We start from the raw sequence: 21,806 nt of genomic DNA on the forward strand, positions 1-21,806 counted from the left end.
TAAACTACACAGAAGCATTCTGTGAAACTTCTTTCTGATCTGAGCATACAGCTAACAGAGTTAAACCATACTTTTGATTGAGCAGTTTTGAAACACTCTGTCTGTAGAAAATGCAACTGGACATTCGTAGCGCTAAGTGGGTAATAGTGGAAAAAAGAATATGTTCAAATATAAACTACACAGAAGCATTGTATGAAACTTCTTTCTGTTCTGTGCATTCAACTAACAGAGTGGTACCTTACTTTTGATTGAGCCGTTCTGAAACACTCTTTCTGTAGAAACTGCAATTGGACATGCTAAGCGCTAAGAGGCCTACATTGGGAAAAAGAATATCTTCAAATAAAAACTACACAGATGCATTCTGTGAAACTTATTTCTGATCTATAAATTCAGTTAACAGAGATAAAACATATTTTTGATTGAGCAGTTATGAAACACTCTTTTTGTAGAAAATGCAAGTGGAGATTCGGAGCGCTAAGAGGGTAACAGTGGAAAAAGGAATGTCTTCAAATATAAACTACACAGAATCATTCGGTGAAACTTCTTTCTGATCTGTGCATTCAGCTAACAGAGTTAAACGATACTTTTGATTGAGCAGATCTGAACACTCTTTCTGTTGAAAATGCAACTGGACCTTTGGAGCGCTAAGAGCGTAGTAGTGGAAAAAGGAATATATTCAAATATAAACTACACAGAAGCATTCTGTGAAACTTCTTTCTGATCTGAGCATACAGCTAACAGAGTTAAACCATACTTTTGATTGAGCAGTTTTGAAGCACTCTCTCTGTAGAAAATGCAACTGGACATTCGTAGCGCAAAGTGGGTAATAGTGGAAAAGAGAATATGTTCAAATATAAACTACACAGAAGCATTGTATGAAACTTCTTTCTGTTCTGTGCATTCAACTAACAGAGTTGAACCTTACTTTTGATTGAGCCGTTCTGAAACACTCTTTCTGTAGAAACTGCAATTGGACATTCTGAGCGCTAAGAGGCCTATATTGGGAAAAAGTATGTCTACAAATAAAAACTACACAGAAGAATTGTGTGAAACTTCTTTCTGTTCTGTTTGTTCAACTAAAAGAGTTGAACCTTAGTTTTGATTGAGCCGTTCTGAAACACTCTTTCTGTAGAAAATGCAAGTGGAGATTCGGAGCGCTAAGAGGGTAATAGTGGAAAAAGGAATGTCTCCAAATATAAACTACACAGAATCATTCTGTGAAACTTCTTTCTGATCTGTGCATTCAGCTAACAGAGTTAAACCATACTTTTGATTGAGCAGATCTGAACAGTCTTTCTGTAGAAAATGCAACTGGACATTTGGAGCGCTAAGAGAGTAGTAGTGGAAAAAGGAATATATTCAAATATAAACTACACAGAAGCATTCTGTGAAACTTCTTTCTGATCTGAGCATTCAGCTAACAGAGTTAAACCATACTTTTGATTGAGCAGTTTTGAAACACTCTGTCTGTAGAAAATGCAACTGGACATTCGTAGCGCTAAGTGGGTAATAGTGGAAAAAAAATATGTTCAAAAATAAACTACACAGAAGCATTGTATGAAACTTATTTTTGTTCTGTGCATTCAACTAACAGAGTTGAACCTTACTTTTGATTGAGCCTTTCTGAAACACTCTTTCTGTAGAAACTGCAATTGGACATTCTGAGCGCTAAGAGGCCTCTATTGGGAAAAATAATATCTTCAAATAAAAACTACACAGAAGCATTGTTTGAAACTTATTTCTGATATGTTCATTAAGCTAACAGAGTTAAACCATACTTTTGATTGCGCAGTTCTGAACACTCTTTCTGTAGAAAATGCAAGTGGACATTCGGAGCGCTAAGAGGGTAATAGTGGAAAAAGGAATATATTCAAATATAAACTACACAGTAGCATTCTGTGAAAATTCTTTCTCTTCTGTGCATTCAACTAACAGAGTTGAACCTTACTTTTGATTGAGCCATTCTGAAACACTGTTTCTGTAGAAACTGCAATTGGACATGCTAAGAGCTAAGAGGCCTACATTGGGAAAAAGAATATCTTCAAATAAAAACTACACAGATGCATTCTGTGAAACTTATTTCTGATCTGTAAATTCAGTTAACAGAGATAAAACATATTTTTGATTGAGCAGTTATGAAACACTCTTTTTGTAGAAAATGCAAGTGGAGATTCGGAGCGCTAAGAGGGTAATAGTGGAAAAAGGAATGTCTTCAAATATAAACTACACAGAATCATTCGGTGAAACTTCTTTCTGATCTGTGCATTCAGCTAACAGAGTTAAACCATACTTTTGATTGAGCAGATCTGAACACTCTTTCTGTTGAAAATGCAACTGGACATTTGGAGCGCTAAGAGCGTAGTAGTGGAAAAAGGAATATATGCAAATATAAACTACACAGAAGCATTCTGTGAAACTTTTTTCTGATCTGAACATTCAGCTAACGGAGTTAAACCATACTTTTGATTGAGCAGTTTTGAAACACTCTGTCTGTAGAAAATGCAACTGGACATTCGTAGCGCTAAGTGGGTAATAGTGGAAAAAAGAATATGTTCAAATATAAACTACACAGAAGCATTGTATGAAACTTCTTTCTGTTCTGTGCATTCAACTAACAGAGTTGAACCTTACTTTTGATTGAGCCGTTCTGAAACACTCTTTCTGTAGGAACTGCAATTGGACATTCTGAGCGCTAAGAGGCCTATATTGGGAAAAAGAATGTCTACAAATAAAAACTACACAGAAGAATTGTGTGAAACATCTTTCTGTTCTGTTTGTTCTACTAAAAGAGTTGAACCTTAGTTTTGATTGAGCCGCTCTGAAACACTCTGTCTGTAGAAAATGCAAGTGGAGATTCGGAGCGCTAAGAGGGTAATAGTGGAAAAAGGAATGTCTCCAAATATAAACTACACAGAATGATTCTGTGAAACTTCTTTCTGATCTGTGCATTCAGCTAACAGAGTTAAACCATACTTTTGATTGAGCAGATCTGAACACTCTTTCTGTAGAAAATGCAACTGGACATTTGGAGCGCTAAGAGAGTAGTAGTGGAAAAAGGAATATATTCAAATATAAACTATACAGAAGCATTCTGTGAAACTTCTTTCTGATCTGAGCATTCAGCTAACAGAGTTAAACCATACTTTTGATTGAGCAGTTTTGAAACACTCTGTCTGTAGCAAATGCAACTGGACATTCGTAGCGCTAAGTGGGTAATAGTGGAAAAAAGAATATGTTCAAATATAAACTACACAGAAGCATTGTATGAAACTTCTTTCTGTTCTGTGCATTCAACTAACAGAGTTGAACCTTACTTTTGATTGAGCCTTTCTGAAACACTCTTTCTGTAGAAACTGCAATTGGACATTCTGAGCGCTAAGAGGCCTCTATTGGGAAAAATAATATCTTCAAATAAAAACTACACAGAAGCATTTTGTGAAACTTATTTCTGATATGTTCATTAAGCTAACAGAGTTAAACCATACTTTTGATTGCGCAGTTCTGAACACTCTTTCTGTAGAAATTGCAAGTGGACATTCGGAGCGCTAAGAGGGTAATAGTGGAAAAAGGAATATATTCAAATATAAACTACACAGTAGCATTCTGTGAAAATTCTTTCTGTTCTGTGCATTCAACTAACAGAGTTGAACCTTACTTTTGATTGAGCCGTTCTGTAACACTCTTTCTGTAGAAACTGCAATTGGACATGCTAAGCGCTAAGAGGCCTACATTGGGAAAAAGAATATCTTCAAATAAAAACTACACAGATGCATTCTGTGAAACTTATTTCTGATCTGTAATTTCAGTTAACAGAGATAAAACATATTTTTGATTGAGCAGTTATGAAACACTCTTTTTGTAGAAAATGCAAGTGGAGATTCGGAGCGCTAAGAGGGTAATAGTGGAAAAAGGAATGTCTTCAAATATAAACTACACAGAATCATTCAGTGAAACTTCTTTCTGATCTGTGCATTCAGCTAACAGAGTTAAACCATACTTTTGATTGAGCAGATCTGAACACTCTTTCTGTTGAAAATGCAACTGGACATTTGGAGCGCTAAGAGCGTATTAGTGGAAAAATGAATATATTCATATATAAAATACACAGAAGCATTCTGTGAAACTTCTTTCTGATCTGAGCATTCAGCTAACAGAGTTAAACCATACTTTTGATTGAGCAGTTTTGAAACACTCTGTCTGTAGAAAATGCAACTGGACATTCGTAGCGCTAAGTGGGTAATAGTGGAAAAAAGAATATGTTCAAATATAAACTACACAGAAGCATTGTATGAAACTTCTTTCTGTTCTGTGCATTCAACTAACAGAGTTGAACCTTACTTTTGATTGAGCCTTTCTGAAACACTCTTTCTGTAGAAACTGCAATTGGACATTCTGAGCGCTAAGAGGCCTCTATTGGGAAAAATAATATCTTCAAATAAAAACTACACAGAAGCATTGTGTGAAACTTATTTCTGATATGTTCATTAAGCTAACAGAGTTAAACCATACTTTTGATTGCGCAGTTCTGAACACTCTTTCTGTAGAAAATGCAAGTGGACATTCGGAGCGCTAAGAGGGTAATAGTGGAAAAAGGAATATATTCAAATATAAACTACACAGTAGCATTCTGTGAAAATTCTTTCTGTTCTGCGCATTCAACTAACAGAGTTGAACCTTACTTTTGATTGAGCCGTTCTGAAACACTCTTTCTGTAGAAACTGCAATTGGACATGCTAAGCGCTAAGAGGCCTACATTGGGATAAAGAATATCTTCAAATAAAAACTACACAGATGCATTCTGTGAAACTTATTTCTGATCTGTAAATTCAGTTAACAGAGATAAAACATATTTTTGATTGAGCAGTTATGAAACACTCTTTCTGTAGAAAATGCAAGTGGAGATTCGGAGCGCTAAGAGGGTAATAGTGGAAAAAGGAATGTCTTCATATATAAACTACACAGAATCATTCGGTGAAACTTCTTTCTGATCTGTGCATTCAGCTAACAGAGTTAAACCATACTTTTGATTGAGCAGATCTGAACACTCTTTCTGTTGAAAATGCAACTGGACATTTGGAGCGCTAAGAGCGTAGTAGTGGAAAAAGGAATATATTCAAATATAAACTACACAGAAGCATTCTGTGAAACTTCTTTCTGATCTGAGCATACAGCTAACAGAGTTAAACCATACTTTTGATTGAGCAGTTTTGAAACACTCTGTCTGTAGAAAATGCAACTGGACATTCGTAGCGCTAAGTGGGTAATAGTGGAAAAGAGAATATGTTCAAATATAAACTACACAGAAGCATTGTATGAAACTTCTTTCTGTTCTGTGCATTCAACTAACAGAGTTGAACCTTACTTTTGATTGAGCCGTTCTGAAACACTCTTTCTGTAGAAACTGCAATTGGCCATTCTGAGCGCTAAGAGGCCTATATTGGGAAAAAGAATGTCTACAAATAAACACTACACAGAAGAATTGTGTGAAACTTCTTTCTGTTCTGTTTGTTTAACTAAAAAGTTGAACCTTAGTTTTGATTGAGCCGTTCTGAAACACTCTTTCTGTAGAAAATGCAAGTGGAGATTCGGAGCGCTAAGAGGGTAATAGTGGAAAAAGGAATGTCTCCAAATATAAACTACACAGAATCATTCTGTGAAACTTCTTTCTGATCTGTGCATTCAGCTAACAGAGTTAAATCATACTTTTGATTGAGCAGATCTGAACACTCTTTCTGTAGAAAATGCAACTGGACATTTGGAGCGCTAAGAGAGTAGTAGTGGATAAAGGAATATATTCAAATATAAACTACACAGAAGCATTCTGTGAAACTTCTTTCTGAACTGAGCATTCAGCTAACAGAGTTAAACCATACTTTTGATTGAGCAGTTTTGAAACACTCTGTCTGTAGAAAATGCAACTGGACATTCGTAGCGCTAAGTGGGTAATAGTGGAAAAAAGAATATGTTCAAATATAAACTACACAGAAGCATTGTATGAAACTTCTTTCTGTTCTGTGCATTCAACTAACAGAGTTGAACCTTACTTTTGATTGAGCCTTTCTGAAACACTCTTTCTGTAGAAACTGCAATTGGACATTCTGAGCGCTAAGAGGCCTCTATTGGGAAAAATAATATCTTCAAATAAAAACTACACAGAAGCATTTTGTGAAACTTATTTCTGATATGTTCATTAAGCTAACAGAGTTAAACCATACTTTTGATTGCGCAGTTCTGAACACTCTTTCTGTAGAAAATGCAAGTGGACATTCGGAGCACTAAGAGGGTAATAGTGGAAAAAGGAATATATTCAAATATAAACTACACAGTAGCATTCTGTGAAAATTCTGTCTGTTCTGTGCATTCAACTAACAGAGTTGAACCTTACTTTTGATTGAGCCGTTCTGAAACACTCTTTCTGTAGAAACTGCAATTGGACATGCTAAGCGCTAAGAGGCCTACATTGGGAAAAAGAATATCTTCAAATAAAAACTACACAGATGCACTCTGTGAAACTTATTTCTGATCTATAAATTCAGTTAACAGAGATAAAACATATTTCTGATTGAGCAGTTATGAAACACTCTTTTTGTAGAAAATGCAAGTGGAGATTCGGAGCGCTAAGAGGGTAATAGTGGAAAAAGGAATGTCTTCAAATATAAACTACACAGAATCATTCGGTGAAACTTCTTTCTGATCTGTGCATTCAGCTAACAGAGTTAAACCATACTTTTGATTGAGCAGATCTGAACACTCTTTCTGTTGAAAATGCAACTGGACATTTGGAGCGGTAAGAGCGTAGTAGTGGAAAAAGGAATATATTCAAATATAAACTACACAGAAGCATTCTGTGAAATTTCTTTCTGATCTGAGCATTCAGCTAACAGAGTTAAACCATACTTTTGATTGAGCAGTTTTGAAACACTCTGTCTGTAGAAAATGCAACTGGACATTCGTAGCGCTAAGTGGGTAATAGTGGAAAAAAGAATATGTTCAAATATAAACTACACAGAAGCATTGTATGAAACTTCTTTCTGTTCTGTGCATTCAACTAACAGAGTTGAACCTTACTTTTGATTGAGCCGTTCTGAAACACTCTTTCTGTAGAAACTGCAATTGGACATTCTGAGCGCTAAGAGGCATATATTGGGAAAAAGAATGTCTACAAATAAAAACTACACAGAAGAATTGTGTGAAACTTCTTTCTGTTCTGTTTGTTCAACTAAAAGATTTGAACCTTAGTTTTGATTGAGCCGTTCTGTAACAGTCTTTCTGTAGAAAATGCAAGTTGAGATTCAGAGCGCTAAGAGGGTAATAGTGGAAAAAGGAATGTCTCCAAATATAAACTACACAGAATCATTCTGTGAAACTTCTTTCTGATCTGTGCATTCAGCTAACAGAGTTAAACCATACTTTTGATTGAGCAGATCTGAACACTCTTTCTGTAGAAAATGCAACTGGACATTTGGAGCGCTAAGAGAGTAGTAGTGGAAAAAGGAATATATTCAAATATAAACTACACAGAAGCATTCTGTGAAACTTCTTTCTGATCTGAGCATTCAGCTAACAGAGTTAAACCATACTTTTGATTGAGCAGTTTTGAAACACTCTGTCTGTAGAAAATGCAACTGGATATTCGTAGCGCTAAGTGGGTAATAGTGGAAAAAAGAATATGTTCAAATATAAACTACACAGAAGCATTGTATGAAACTTCTTTCTGTTCTGTGCATTCAACTAACAGAGTTGAACCTTACTTTTGATTGAGCCTTTCTGAAACACTCTTTCTGTAGAAACTGCAATTGGACATTCTGAGCGCTAAGAGGCCTCTATTGGGAAAAATAATATCTTCAAATAAAAACTACACAGAAGCATTGTGTGAAACTTATTTCTGATATGTTCATTAAGCTAACAGAGTTAAACCATACTTTTGATTGCGCAGTTCTGAACACTCTTTCTGTAGAAAATGCAAGTGGACATTCGGAGCGCTAAGAGGGTAATAGTGGAAAAAGGAATATATTCAAATATAAACTACACAGTAGCATTCTGTGAAAATTCTTTCTGTTCTGTGCATTCAACTAACAGAGTTGAACCTTACTTTTGATTGAGCCGTTCTGAAACACTCTTTTTGTAGAAACTGCAATTGGACATGCTAAGCGCTAAGAGGCCTACATTGGGAAAAAGAATATCTTCAAATAAAAACTACACAGATGCATTCTGTGAAACTTATTTCTGATCTATAAATTCAGTTAACAGAGATAAAACATATTTTTGATTGAGCAGTTATGAAACACTCTTTTTGTAGAAAATGCAAGTGGAGATTCGGAGCGCTAAGAGGGTAATAGTGGAAAAAGGAATGTCTTCAAATATAAACTACACAGAATCATTCAGTGAAACTTCTTTCTGATCTGTGCATTCAGCTAACAGAGTTAAACCATACTTTTGATTGAGCAGATCTGAACACTCTTTCTGTTGAAAATGCAACTGGACATTTGGAGCGCTAAGAGCGTATTAGTGGAAAAATGAATATATTCATATATAAAATACACAGAAGCATTCTGTGAAACTTCTTTCTGATCTGAGCATTCAGCTAACAGAGTTAAACCATACTTTTGATTGAGCAGTTTTGAAACACTCTGTCTGTAGAAAATGCAACTGGACATTCGTAGCGCTAAGTGGGTAATAGTGGAAAAAAGAATATGTTCAAATATAAACTACACAGAAGCATTGTATGAAACTTCTTTCTGTTCTGTGCATTCAACTAACAGAGTTGAACCTTACTTTTGATTGAGCCTTTCTGAAACACTCTTTCTGTAGAAACTGCAATTGGACATTCTGAGCGCTAAGAGGCCTCTATTGGGAAAAATAATATCTTCAAATAAAAACTACACAGAAGCATTGTGTGAAACTTATTTCTGATATGTTCATTAAGCTAACAGAGTTAAACCATACTTTTGATTGCGCAGTTCTGAACACTCTTTCTGTAGAAAATGCAAGTGGACATTCGGAGCGCTAAGAGGGTAATAGTGGAAAAAGGAATATATTCAAATATAAACTACACAGTAGCATTCTGTGAAAATTCTTTCTGTTCTGCGCATTCAACTAACAGAGTTGAACCTTACTTTTGATTGAGCCGTTCTGAAACACTCTTTCTGTAGAAACTGCAATTGGACATGCTAAGCGCTAAGAGGCCTACATTGGGATAAAGAATATCTTCAAATAAAAACTACACAGATGCATTCTGTGAAACTTATTTCTGATCTGTAAATTCAGTTAACAGAGATAAAACATATTTTTGATTGAGCAGTTATGAAACACTCTTTCTGTAGAAAATGCAAGTGGAGATTCGGAGCGCTAAGAGGGTAATAGTGGAAAAAGGAATGTCTTCATATATAAACTACACAGAATCATTCGGTGAAACTTCTTTCTGATCTGTGCATTCAGCTAACAGAGTTAAACCATACTTTTGATTGAGCAGATCTGAACACTCTTTCTGTTGAAAATGCAACTGGACATTTGGAGCGCTAAGAGCGTAGTAGTGGAAAAAGGAATATATTCAAATATAAACTACACAGAAGCATTCTGTGAAACTTCTTTCTGATCTGAGCATACAGCTAACAGAGTTAAACCATACTTTTGATTGAGCAGTTTTGAAACACTCTGTCTGTAGAAAATGCAACTGGACATTCGTAGCGCTAAGTGGGTATTAGTGGAAAAGAGAATATGTTCAAATATAAACTACACAGAAGCATTGTATGAAACTTCTTTCTGTTCTGTGCATTCAACTAACAGAGTTGAACCTTACTTTTGATTGAGCCGTTCTGAAACACTCTTTCTGTAGAAACTGCAATTGGCCATTCTGAGCGCTAAGAGGCCTATATTGGGAAAAAGAATGTCTACAAATAAACACTACACAGAAGAATTGTGTGAAACTTCTTTCTGTTCTGTTTGTTTAACTAAAAAGTTGAACCTTAGTTTTGATTGAGCCGTTCTGAAACACTCTTTCTGTAGAAAATGCAAGTGGAGATTCGGAGCGCTAAGAGGGTAATAGTGGAAAAAGGAATGTCTCAAAATATAAACTACACAGAATCATTCTGTGAAACTTCTTTCTGATCTGTGCATTCAGCTAACAGAGTTAAATCATACTTTTGATTGAGCAGATCTGAACACTCTTTCTGTAGAAAATGCAACTGGACATTTGGAGCGCTAAGAGAGTAGTAGTGGAAAAAGGAATATATTCAAATATAAACTACACAGAAGCATTCTGTGAAACTTCTTTCTGAACTGAGCATTCAGCTAACAGAGTTAAACCATACTTTTGATTGAGCAGTTTTGAAACACTCTGTCTGTAGAAAATGCAACTGGACATTCGTAGCGCTAAGTGGGTAATAGTGGAAAAAAGAATATGTTCAAATATAAACTACACAGAAGCATTGTATGAAACTTCTTTCTGTTCTGTGCATTCAACTAACAGAGTTGAACCTTACTTTTGATTGAGCCTTTCTGAAACACTCTTTCTGTAGAAACTGCAATTGGACATTCTGAGCGCTAAGAGGCCTCTATTGGGAAAAATAATATCTTCAAATAAAAACTACACAGAAGCATTTTGTGAAACTTATTTCTGATATGTTCATTAAGCTAACAGAGTTAAACCATACTTTTGATTGCGCAGTTCTGAACACTCTTTCTGTAGAAAATGCAAGTGGACATTCGGAGCACTAAGAGGGTAATAGTGGAAAAAGGAATATATTCAAATATAAACTACACAGTAGCATTCTGTGAAAATTCTTTCTGTTCTGTGCATTCAACTAACAGAGTTGAAACTTACTTTTGATTGAGCCGTTCTGAAACACTCTTTCTGTAGAAACTGCAATTGGACATGCTAAGCGCTAAGAGGCCTACAATGGGAAAAAGAATATCTTCAAATAAAAACTACACAGATGCACTCTGTGAAACTTATTTCTGATCTATAAATTCAGTTAACAGAGATAAAACATATTTCTGATTGAGCAGTTATGAAACACTCTTTTTGTAGAAAATGCAAGTGGAGATTCGGAGCGCTAAGAGGGTAATAGTGGAAAAAGGAATGTCTTCAAATATAAACTACACAGAATCATTCGGTGAAACTTCTTTCTGATCTGTGCATTCAGCTAACAGAGTTAAACCATACTTTTGATTGAGCAGATCTGAACACTCTTTCTGTTGAAAATGCAACTGGACATTTGGAGCGGTAAGAGCGTAGTAGTGGAAAAAGGAATATATTCAAATATAAACTACACAGAAGCATTCTGTGAAACTTCATTCTGATCTGAGCATTCAGCTAACAGAGTTAAACCATACTTTTGATTGAGCAGTTTTGAAACACTCTGTCTGTAGAAAATGCAACTGGACATTCGTAGCGCTAAGTGGGTAATAGTGGAAAAAAGAATATGTTCAAATATAAACTACACAGAAGCATTGTATGAAACTTCTTTCTGTTCTGTGCATTCAACTAACAGAGTTGAACCTTACTTTTGATTGAGCCGTTCTGAAACACTCTTTCTGTAGAAACTGCAATTGGACATTCTGAGCGCTAAGAGGCATATATTGGGAAAAAGAATGTCTACAAATAAAAACTACACAGAAGAATTGTGTGAAACTTCTTTCTGTTCTGTTTGTTCAACTAAAAGATTTGAACCTTAGTTTTGATTGAGCCGTTCTGTAACAGTCTTTCTGTAGAAAATGCAAGTTGAGATTCGGAGCGCTAAGAGGGTAATAGTGGAAAAAGGAATGTCTCCAAATATAAACTACACAGAATCATTCTGTGAAACTTCTTTCTGATCTGTGCATTCAGCTAACAGAGTTAAACCATACTTTTGATTGAGCAGATCTGAACACTCTTTCTGTAGAAAATGCAACTGGACATTTGGAGCGCTAAGAGAGTAGTAGTGGAAAAAGGAATATATTCAAATATAAACTACACAGAAGCATTCTGTGAAACTTCTTTCTGATCTGAGCATTCAGCTAACAGAGTTAAACCATACTTTTGATTGAGCAGTTTTGAAACACTCTGTCTGTAGAAAATGCAACTGGATATTCGTAGCGCTAAGTGGGTAATAGTGGAAAAAAGAATATGTTCAAATATAAACTACACAGAAGCATTGTATGAAACTACTTTCTGTTCTGTGCATTCAACTAACAGAGTTGAACCTTACTTTTGATTGAGCCTTTCTGAAACACTCTTTCTGTAGAAACTGCAATTGGACATTCTGAGCGCTAAGAGGCCTCTATTGGGAAAAATAATATCTTCAAATAAAAACTACACAGAAGCATTGTGTGAAACTTATTTCTGATATGTTCATTAAGCTAACAGAGTTAAACCATACTTTTGATTGCGCAGTTCTGAACACTCTTTCTGTAGAAAATGCAAGTGGACATTCGGAGCGCTAAGAGGGTAATAGTGGAAAAAGGAATATATTCAAATATAAACTACACAGTAGCATTCTGTGAAAATTCTTTCTGTTCTGTGCATTCAACTAACAGAGTTGAACCTTACTTTTGATTGAGCCGTTCTGAAACACTCTTTTTGTAGAAACTGCAATTGGACATGCTAAGCGCTAAGAGGCCTACATTGGGAAAAAGAATATCTTCAAATAAAAACTACACAGATGCATTCTGTGAAACTTATTTCTGATCTATAAATTCAGTTAACAGAGATAAAACATATTTTTGATTGAGCAGTTATGAAACACTCTTTTTGTAGAAAATGCAAGTGGAGATTCGGAGCGCTAAGAGGGTAATAGTGGAAAAAGGAATGTCTTCAAATATAAACTACACAGAATCATTCGGTGAAACTTCTTTCTGATCTGTGCATTCAGCTAACAGAGTTAAACCATACTTTTGATTGAGCAGATCTGAACACTCTTTCTGTTGAAAATGCAACTGGACATTTGGAGCGGTAAGAGCGTAGTAGTGGAAAAAGGAATATATTCAAATATAAACTACACAGAAGCATTCTGTGAAACTTCTTTCTGATCTGAGCATTCAGCTAACAGAGTTAAACCATTCTTTTGATTGAGCAGTTTTGAAACACTCTGTCTGTAGAAAATGCAACTGGACATTCGTAGCGCTAAGTGGGTAATAGTGGAAAAAAGAATATGTTCAAATATAAACTACACAGAAGCATTGTATGAAACTTCTTTCTGTTCTGTGCATTCAACTAACAGAGTTGAACCTTACTTTTGATTGAGCCGTTCTGAAACACTCTTTCTGTAGAAACTGCAATTGGACATGCTGAGCGCTAAGAGGCCTACATTGGGAAAAAGAATATCTTCAAATAAAAACTACACAGATGCATTCTGTGAAACTTATTTCTGATCTGTAAATTCAGTTAACAGAGATAAAACATATTTTTGATTGAGCAGTTATGAAACACTCTTTTTGTAGAAAATGCAAGTGGAGATTCGGAGCGCTAAGAGGGTAATAGTGGAAAAAGGAATGTCTTCAAATATAAACTACACAGAATCATTCAGTGAAACTTCTTTCTGATCTGTGCATTCAGCTAACAGAGTTAAACCATACTTTTGATTGAGCAGATCTGAACACTCTTTCTGTTGAAAATGCAACTGGACATTTGGATCGCTAAGAGCGTATTAGTGGAAAAAGGAATATATTCATATATAAACTACACAGAAGCATTCTGTGAAACTTCTTTCTGATCTGAGCATTCAGCTAACAGAGTTAAACCATACTTTTGATTGAGCAGTTTTGAAACACTCTGTCTGTAGAAAATGCAACTGGACATTCGTAGCGCTAAGTGGGTAATAGTGGAAAAAAGAATATGTTCAAATATAAACTACACAGAAGCATTGTATGAAACTTCTTTCTGTTCTGTGCATTCAACTAACAGAGATGAACCTTACTTTTGATTGAGCCGTTCTGAAACACTCTCTCTGTAGAAACTGCAATTGGACATTCTGAGCGCTAAGAGGCCTATATTGGGAAAAAGAATGTCTACAAATAAAAACTACACAGAAGAATTGTGTGAAACTTCTTTCTGTTCTGTTTGTTCAACTAAAAGAGTTGAACCTTAGTTTTGATTGAGCCGTTCTGAAACACTCTTTCTGTAGAAAATGCAAGTGGAGATTCGGAGCGCTAAGAGGGTAATACTGGAAAAAGGAATGTCTCCAAATATAAACTACACAGAATCATTCTGTGAAACTTCTTTCTGATCTGTGCATTCAGCTAACAGAGTTAAACCATACTTTTGATTGAGCAGATCTGAACACTCTTTCTGTAGAAAATGCAACTGGACATTTGGAGCGCTAAGAGAGTAGTAGTGGAAAAAGGAACATATTCAAATATAAACTACACAGAAGCATTCTGTGAAACTTCTTTCTGAACTGAGCATTCAGCTAACAGAGTTAAACCATACTTTTGATTGAGCAGTTTTGAAACACTCTGTCTGTAGAAAATGCAACTGGACATTCGTAGCGCTAAGTGGGTAATAGTGGAAAAAAGAATATGTTCAAATATAAACTACACAGAAGCATTGTATGAAACTTCTTTCTGTTCTGTGCATTCAACTAACAGAGTTGAACCTTACTTTTGATTGAGCCTTTCTGAAACACTCTTTCTGTAGAAACTGCAATTGGACATTCTGAGCGCTAAGAGGCCTCTATTGGGAAAAATAATATCTTCAAATAAAAACTACACAGAAGCATTGTGTGAAACTTATTTCTGATATGTTCATTAAGCTAACAGAGTTAAACCATACTTTTGATTGCACAGTTCTGAACACTCTTTCTGTAGAAAATGCAAGTGGACATTCGGAGCACTAAGAGGGTAATAGTGGAAAAAGGAATATATTCAAATATAAACTACACAGTAGCATTCTGTGAAAATTCTTTCTGTTCTGTGCATTCAACTAACAGAGTTGAACCTTACTTTTGATTGAGCCGTTCTGAAACACTCTTTCTGTAGAAACTGCAGTTGTACATGCTAAGCACTAAGAGGCCTACATTGGGAAAAAGAATATCTTCAAATATAAACTACACAGATTCATTCTGTGAAACTTATTTCTGATCTGTAAATTCAGTTAACAGAGATAAAACATATTTTTGATTGAGCAGTTATGAAACACTCTTTCTGTAGAAAATGCAAGTGGAGATTCGGAGCGCTAAGAGGGTAATAGTGGAAAAAGGAATGTCTTCATATATAAACTACACAGAATCATTCGGTGAAACTTTTTTCTGATCTGTGCATTCAGCTAACAGAGTTAAACCATACTTTTGATTGAGCAGATCTGAACACTCTTTCTGTTGAAAATGCAACTGGACATTTGGAGCGCTATGAGCGTAGTAGTGGAAAAAGGAATATATTCAAATATAAACTACACAGAAGCATTCTGTGAAACTTCTTTCTGATCTGAGCATACAGCTAACAGAGTTAAACCATACTTTTGATTGAGCAGTTTTGAAACACTCTGTCTGTAGAAAATGCAACTGGACATTCGTAGCGCTAAGTGGGTAATAGTGGAAAAGAGAATATGTTCAAATATAAACTACACAGAAGCATTGTATGAAACTTCTTTCTGTTCTGTGCATTCAACTAACAGAGTTGAACCTTACTTTTGATTGAGCCGTTCTGAAACACTCTTTCTGTAGAAACTGCAATTGGACATTCTGAGCGCTAAGAGGCCTATATTGGGAAAAAGAATGTCTACAAATAAACACTACACAGAAGAATTGTGTGAAACTTCTTTCTGTTCTGTTTGTTTAACTAAAAGAGTTGAACCTTAGTTTTGATTGAGCCGTTCTGAAACACTCTTTCTGTAGAAAATGCAAGTGGAGATTCGGAGCGCTAAGAGGGTAATAGTGGAAAAAGGAATGTCTCCAAATATAAACTACACAGAATCATTCTGTGAAACTTCTTTCTGATCTGTGCATTCAGCTAACAGAGTTAAACAATACTTTTGATTGAGCAGATCTGAACACTCTTTCAGTAGAAAATGCAACTGGACATTTGGAGCGCTAAGAGAGTAGTAGTGGAAAAAGGAATATATTCAAATATAAACTACACAGAAGCATTCTGTGAAACTTCTTTCTGATCTGAGCATTCAGCTAACAGAGTTAAACCATACTTTTGATTGAGCAGTTTTGAAACACTCTGTCTGTAGAAAATGCAACTGGACATTCGTAGCGCTAAGTGGGTAATAGTGGAAAAAAGAATATGTTCAAATATAAACTACACTGAAGCATTGTATGAAACTTCTTTCTGTTCTGTGCATTCAACTAACAGAGTTGAACCTTACTTTTGATTGAGCCTTTCTGAAACACTCTTTCTGTAGAAACTGCAATTGGACATTCTGAGCGCTAAGAGGCCTATATTGGGAAAAAGAATATCTTCAAATAAAAACTACACAGAACCATTGTGTGAAACTTATTTCTGATATGTTCATTAAGCTAACAGAGTTAAACCATACTTTTGATTGCGCAGTTCTGAACACTCTTTCTGTAGAAAATGCAAGTGGACATTCGGAGCGCTAAGAGGGTAATAGTGGAAAAAGGAATATATTCAAATATAAACTACACAGTAGCATTCTGTGAAAATTCTTTCTGTTCTGTGCATTCAACTAACAGAGTTGAACCTTACTTTTGATTGAGCCGTTCTGAAACACTCTTTCTGTAGAAACTGCAGTTGTACATGCTAAGCGCTAAGAGGCCTACATTGGGAAAAAGAATATCTTCAAATATAAACTACACAGATTCATTCTGTGAAACTTATTTCTGATCTGTAAATTCAGTTAACAGAGATAAAACATATTTTTGATTGAGCAGTTATGAAACACTCTTTCTGTAGAAAATGCAAGTGGAGATTCGGAGCGCTAAGAGGGTAATAGTGGAAAAAGGAATGTCTTCATATATAAACTACACAGAATCATTCGGTGAAACTTCTTTCTGATCTGTGCATTCAGCTAACAGAGTTAAACCATACTTTTGATTGAGCAGATCTGAACACTCTTTCTGTTGAAAATGCAACTGGACATTTGGAGCGCTAAGAGCGTAGTAGTGGAAAAAGGAATATATTCAAATATAAACTACACAGAAGCATTCTGTGAAACTTCTTTCTGATCTGAGCATACAGCTAACAGAGTTAAACCATACTTTTGATTGAGCAGTTTTGAAACACTCTGTCTGTAGAAAATGCAACTGGACATTCGTAGCGCTAAGTGGGTAATAGTGGAAAAGAGAATATGTTCAAATATAAACTACACAGAAGCATTGTATGAAACTTCTTTCTGTTCTGTGCATTCAACTAACAGAGTTGAACCTTACTTTTGATTGAGCCGTTCTGAAACACTCTTTCTGTAGAAACTGCAATTGGACATTCTGAGCGCTAAGAGGCCTATATTGGGAAAAAGAATGTCTACAAATAAACACTACACAGAAGAATTGTGTGAAACTTCTTTCTGTTCTGTTTGTTTAACTAAAAGAGTTGAACCTTAGTTTTGATTGAGCCGTTCTGAAACACTCTTTCTGTAGAAAATGCAAGTGGAGATTCGGAGCGCTAAGAGGGTAATAGTGGAAAAAGGAATGTCTCCAAATATAAACTACACAGAATCATTCTGTGAAACTTCTTTCTGATCTGTGCATTCAGCTAACAGAGTTAAACCATACTTTTGATTGAGCAGATCTGAACACTCTTTCAGTAGAAAATGCAACTGGACATTTGGAGCGCTAAGAGAGTAGTAGTGGAAAAAGGAATATATTCAAATATAAACTACACAGAAGCATTCTGTGAAACTTCTTTCTGATCTGAGCATTCAGCTAACAGACTTAAACCATACTTTTGATTGAGCAGTTTTGAAACACTCTGTCTGTAGAAAATGCAACTGGACATTCGTAGCGCTAAGTGGGTAATAGTGGAAAAAAGAATATGTTCAAATATAAACTACACTGAAGCATTGTATGAAACTTCTTTCTGTTCTGTGCATTCAACTAACAGAGTTGAACTTTACTTTTGATTGAGCCTTTCTGAAACACACTTTCTGTAGAAACTGCAATTGGACATTCTGAGCGCTAAGAGGCCTCTATTGGGAAAAATAATATCTTCAAATAAAAACTACACAGAAGCATTGTGTGAAACTTATTTCTGATATGTTCATTAAGCTAACAGAGTTAAACCATATTTTTGATTGCGCAGTTCTGAACACTCTTTCTGTAGAAAATGCAAGTGGACATTCGGAGCGCTAAGAGGGTAATAGTGGAAAAAGGAATATATTCAAATATAAACTACACAGTAGCATTCTGTGAAAATTCTTTCTGTTCTGTGCATTCAACTAACAGAGTTGAACCTTACTTTTGATTGAGCCGTTCTGAAACACTCTTTCTGTAGAAACTGCAATTGGACATGCTAAGCGCTAAGAGGCCTACATTGGGAAAAAGAATATCTTCAAATAAAAACTACACAGATGCACTCTGTGAAACTTATTTCTGATCTATAAATTCAGTTAACAGAGATAAAACATATTTCTGATTGAGCAGTTATGAAACACTCTTTTTGTAGAAAATGCAAGTGGAGATTCGGAGCGCTAAGAGGGTAATAGTGGAAAAAGGAATGTCTTCAAATATAAACTACACAGAATCATTTGGTGAAACTTCTTTCTGATCTGTGCATTCAGCTAACAGAGTTAAACCATACTTTTGATTGAGCAGATCTGAACACTCTTTCTGTAGAAAATGCAACTGGACATTTGGAGCGCTAAGAGCGTAGTAGTGGAAAAAGTAATATATTCAAATATAAACTACACAGAAGCATTCTGTGAAACTTCTTTCTGATCTCAGCATTCAGCTAACAGAGTTAAACCATACTTTTGATTGAGCAGTTTTGAAACACTCTGTCTGTAGAAAATGCAACTGGACATTCGTAGCGCTAAGTGGGTAATTGTGGAAAAAAGAATATGTTCAAATATAAACTACACAGAAGCAGTGTATAAAACTACTTTCTGTTCCGTGCATTCAACTAACAGAGTTGAACCTTACTTTTGATTGAGCCTTTCTGAAACACTCTTTCTGTAGAAACTGCAATTGGACATTCTGAGCGCTAAGAGGGCTATATTGGGAAAAATAATATCTTCAAATAAAAACTACACAGAACCATTGTGTGAAACTTATTTCTGATATGTTCATTAAGCTAACAGAGTTAAACCATACTTTTGATTGCGCAGTTCTGAACACTCTTTCTGTAGAAAATGCAAGTGGACATTCGGAGCGCTAAGAGGGTAATAGTGGAAAAAGGAATATATTCAAATATAAACTACACAGTAGCATTCTGTGAAAATTCTTTCTGTTCTGTGCATTCAACTAACAGAGTTGAACCTTACTTTTGATTGAGCCGTTCTGAAACACTCTTTCTGTAGAAACTGCAATTGGACATGCTAAGCGCTAAGAGGCCTACATTGGGAAAAAGAATATCTTCAAATAAAAACTACACAGATGCATTCTGTGAAACTTATTTCTGATCTGTAAATTCAGTTAACAGAGATAAAACATATTTTTGATTGAGCAGTTATGAAACACTCCTTTGTAGAAAATGCAAGTGGAGATTCGGAGCGCTAAGAGGGTAATAGTGGAAAAAGGAATGTCTTCAAATATAAACTACACAGAATCATTCGGTGAAACTTCTTTCTGATCTGTGCATTCAGCTAACAGAGTTAAACCATACTTTTGATTGAGCAGATCTGAACACTCTTTCTGTAGAAAATGCAACTGGACATTTGGAGCGCTAAGAGCGTAGTAGTGGAAAAAGGAATATATTCAAATATAAACTACACAGAAGCATTCTGTGAAACTTTTTTCTGATCTGAGCATTCAGCTAACAGAGTTAAACCATACTTTTGATTCAGCAGTTTTGAAACACTCTGTCTGTAGAAAATGCAACTGGACATTCGTAGCGCTAAGTGGGTAATAGTGGAAAAAAGAATATGTTCAAATATAAACTACACAGAAGCATTGTATGAAACTTCTTTCTGTTCTGTGCATTCAACTAACAGAGTTGCACCTTACTTTTGATTGAGCCGTTCTGAAACACTCTTTCTGTAGAAACTGCAATTGGACATTCTGAGCGCTAAGAAGACTATATTGGGAAAAAGAATGTCTAAAAATAAAAACTACACAGAAGAATTGTGTGAAACTTCTTTCTGTTCTGTTTGTTCAACTAAAAGAGTTGAACCTTAGTTTTGATTGAGCCGTTCTGAAACACTCTTTCTGTAGAAAATGCAAGTGGAGATTCGGAGCGCTAAGAGGGTAATAGTGGAAAAAGGAATGTCTCCAAATATAAACTACACAGAATCATTCTGTGAAACTTCTTTCTGATCTGTGCATTCAGCTAACAGAGTTAAACCATACTTTTGATTGAGCAGATCTGAACTCTCTTTCTGTAGAAAATGCAACTGGACATTTGGAGCGCTAAGAGAGTAGTAGTGGAAAAAGGAATATATTCAAATATAAACTACACAGAAGGATTCTGTGAAACTACTTTCTGATCTGAGCATTCAGCTAACAGATTTAAACCATACTTTTGATTGAGCAGTTTTGAAACACTCTGTCTGTAGAAAATGCAACTGGACATTCGTAGCGCTAAGTGGGTAATAGTGGAAAAAAGAATATGTTCAAATATAAACTACACTGAAGCATTGTATGAAACTTCTTTCTGTTCTGTGCATTCAACTAACAGAGTTGAACCTTACTTTTGATTGAGCCTTTCTGAAACACTCTTTCTGTAGAAACTGCAATTGGACATTCTGAGCGCTAAGAGGCCTCTATTGGGAAAAATAATATCTTCAAATAAAAACTACACAGAAGCATTGTGTGAAACTTATTTCTGATATGTTCATTAAGCTAACAGAGTTAAACCATACTTTTGATTGCGCAGTTCTGAACACTCTTTCTGTAGAAAATGCAAGTGGACATTCGGAGCGCTAAGAGGGTAATAGTGGAAAAAGGAATATATTCAAATATAAACTACACAGTAGCATTCTGTGAAAATTCTTTCTGTTCTGTGCATTCAACTAACAGAGTTGAACCTTACTTTTGATTGAGCCGTTCTGAAACACTCTTTCTGTAGAAACTGCAATTGGACATGCTAAGCGCTAAGAGGCCTACATTGGGAAAAAGAATATCTTCAAATAAAAACTACACAGATGCATTCTGTGAAACTTATTTCTGATCTGTAAATTCAGTTAACAGAGATAAAACATATTTTTGATTGAGCAGTTATGAAACACTCCTTTGTAGAAAATGCAAGTGGAGATTCGGAGCGCTAAGAGGGTAATAGTGGAAAAAGGAATGTCTTCAAATATAAACTACACAGAATCATTCGGTGAAACTTCTTTCTGATCTGTGCATTCAGCTAACAGAGTTAAACCATACTTTTGATTGAGCAGATCTGAACACTCTTTCTGTAGAAAATGCAACTGGACATTTGGAGCGCTAAGAGCGTAGTAGTGGAAAAAGGAATATATTCAAATATAAACTACACAGAAGCATTCTGTGAAACTTTTTTCTGATCTGAGCATTCAGCTAACAGAGTTAAACCATACTTTTGATTCAGCAGTTTTGAAACACTCTGTCTGTAGAAAATGCAACTGGACATTCGTAGCGCTAAGTGGGTAATAGTGGAAAAAAGAATATGTTCAAATATAAACTACACAGAAGCATTGTATGAAACTTCTTTCTGTTCTGTGCATTCAACTAACAGAGTTGCACCTTACTTTTGATTGAGCCGTTCTGAAACACTCTTTCTGTAGAAACTGCAATTGGACATTCTGAGCG

The sequence above is a fragment of the Symphalangus syndactylus genome, chromosome 8 (assembly GCF_028878055.3).
Source record: "Symphalangus syndactylus isolate Jambi chromosome 8, NHGRI_mSymSyn1-v2.1_pri, whole genome shotgun sequence".
Classification (NCBI taxonomy): Eukaryota; Metazoa; Chordata; class Mammalia; order Primates; family Hylobatidae; genus Symphalangus; species Symphalangus syndactylus.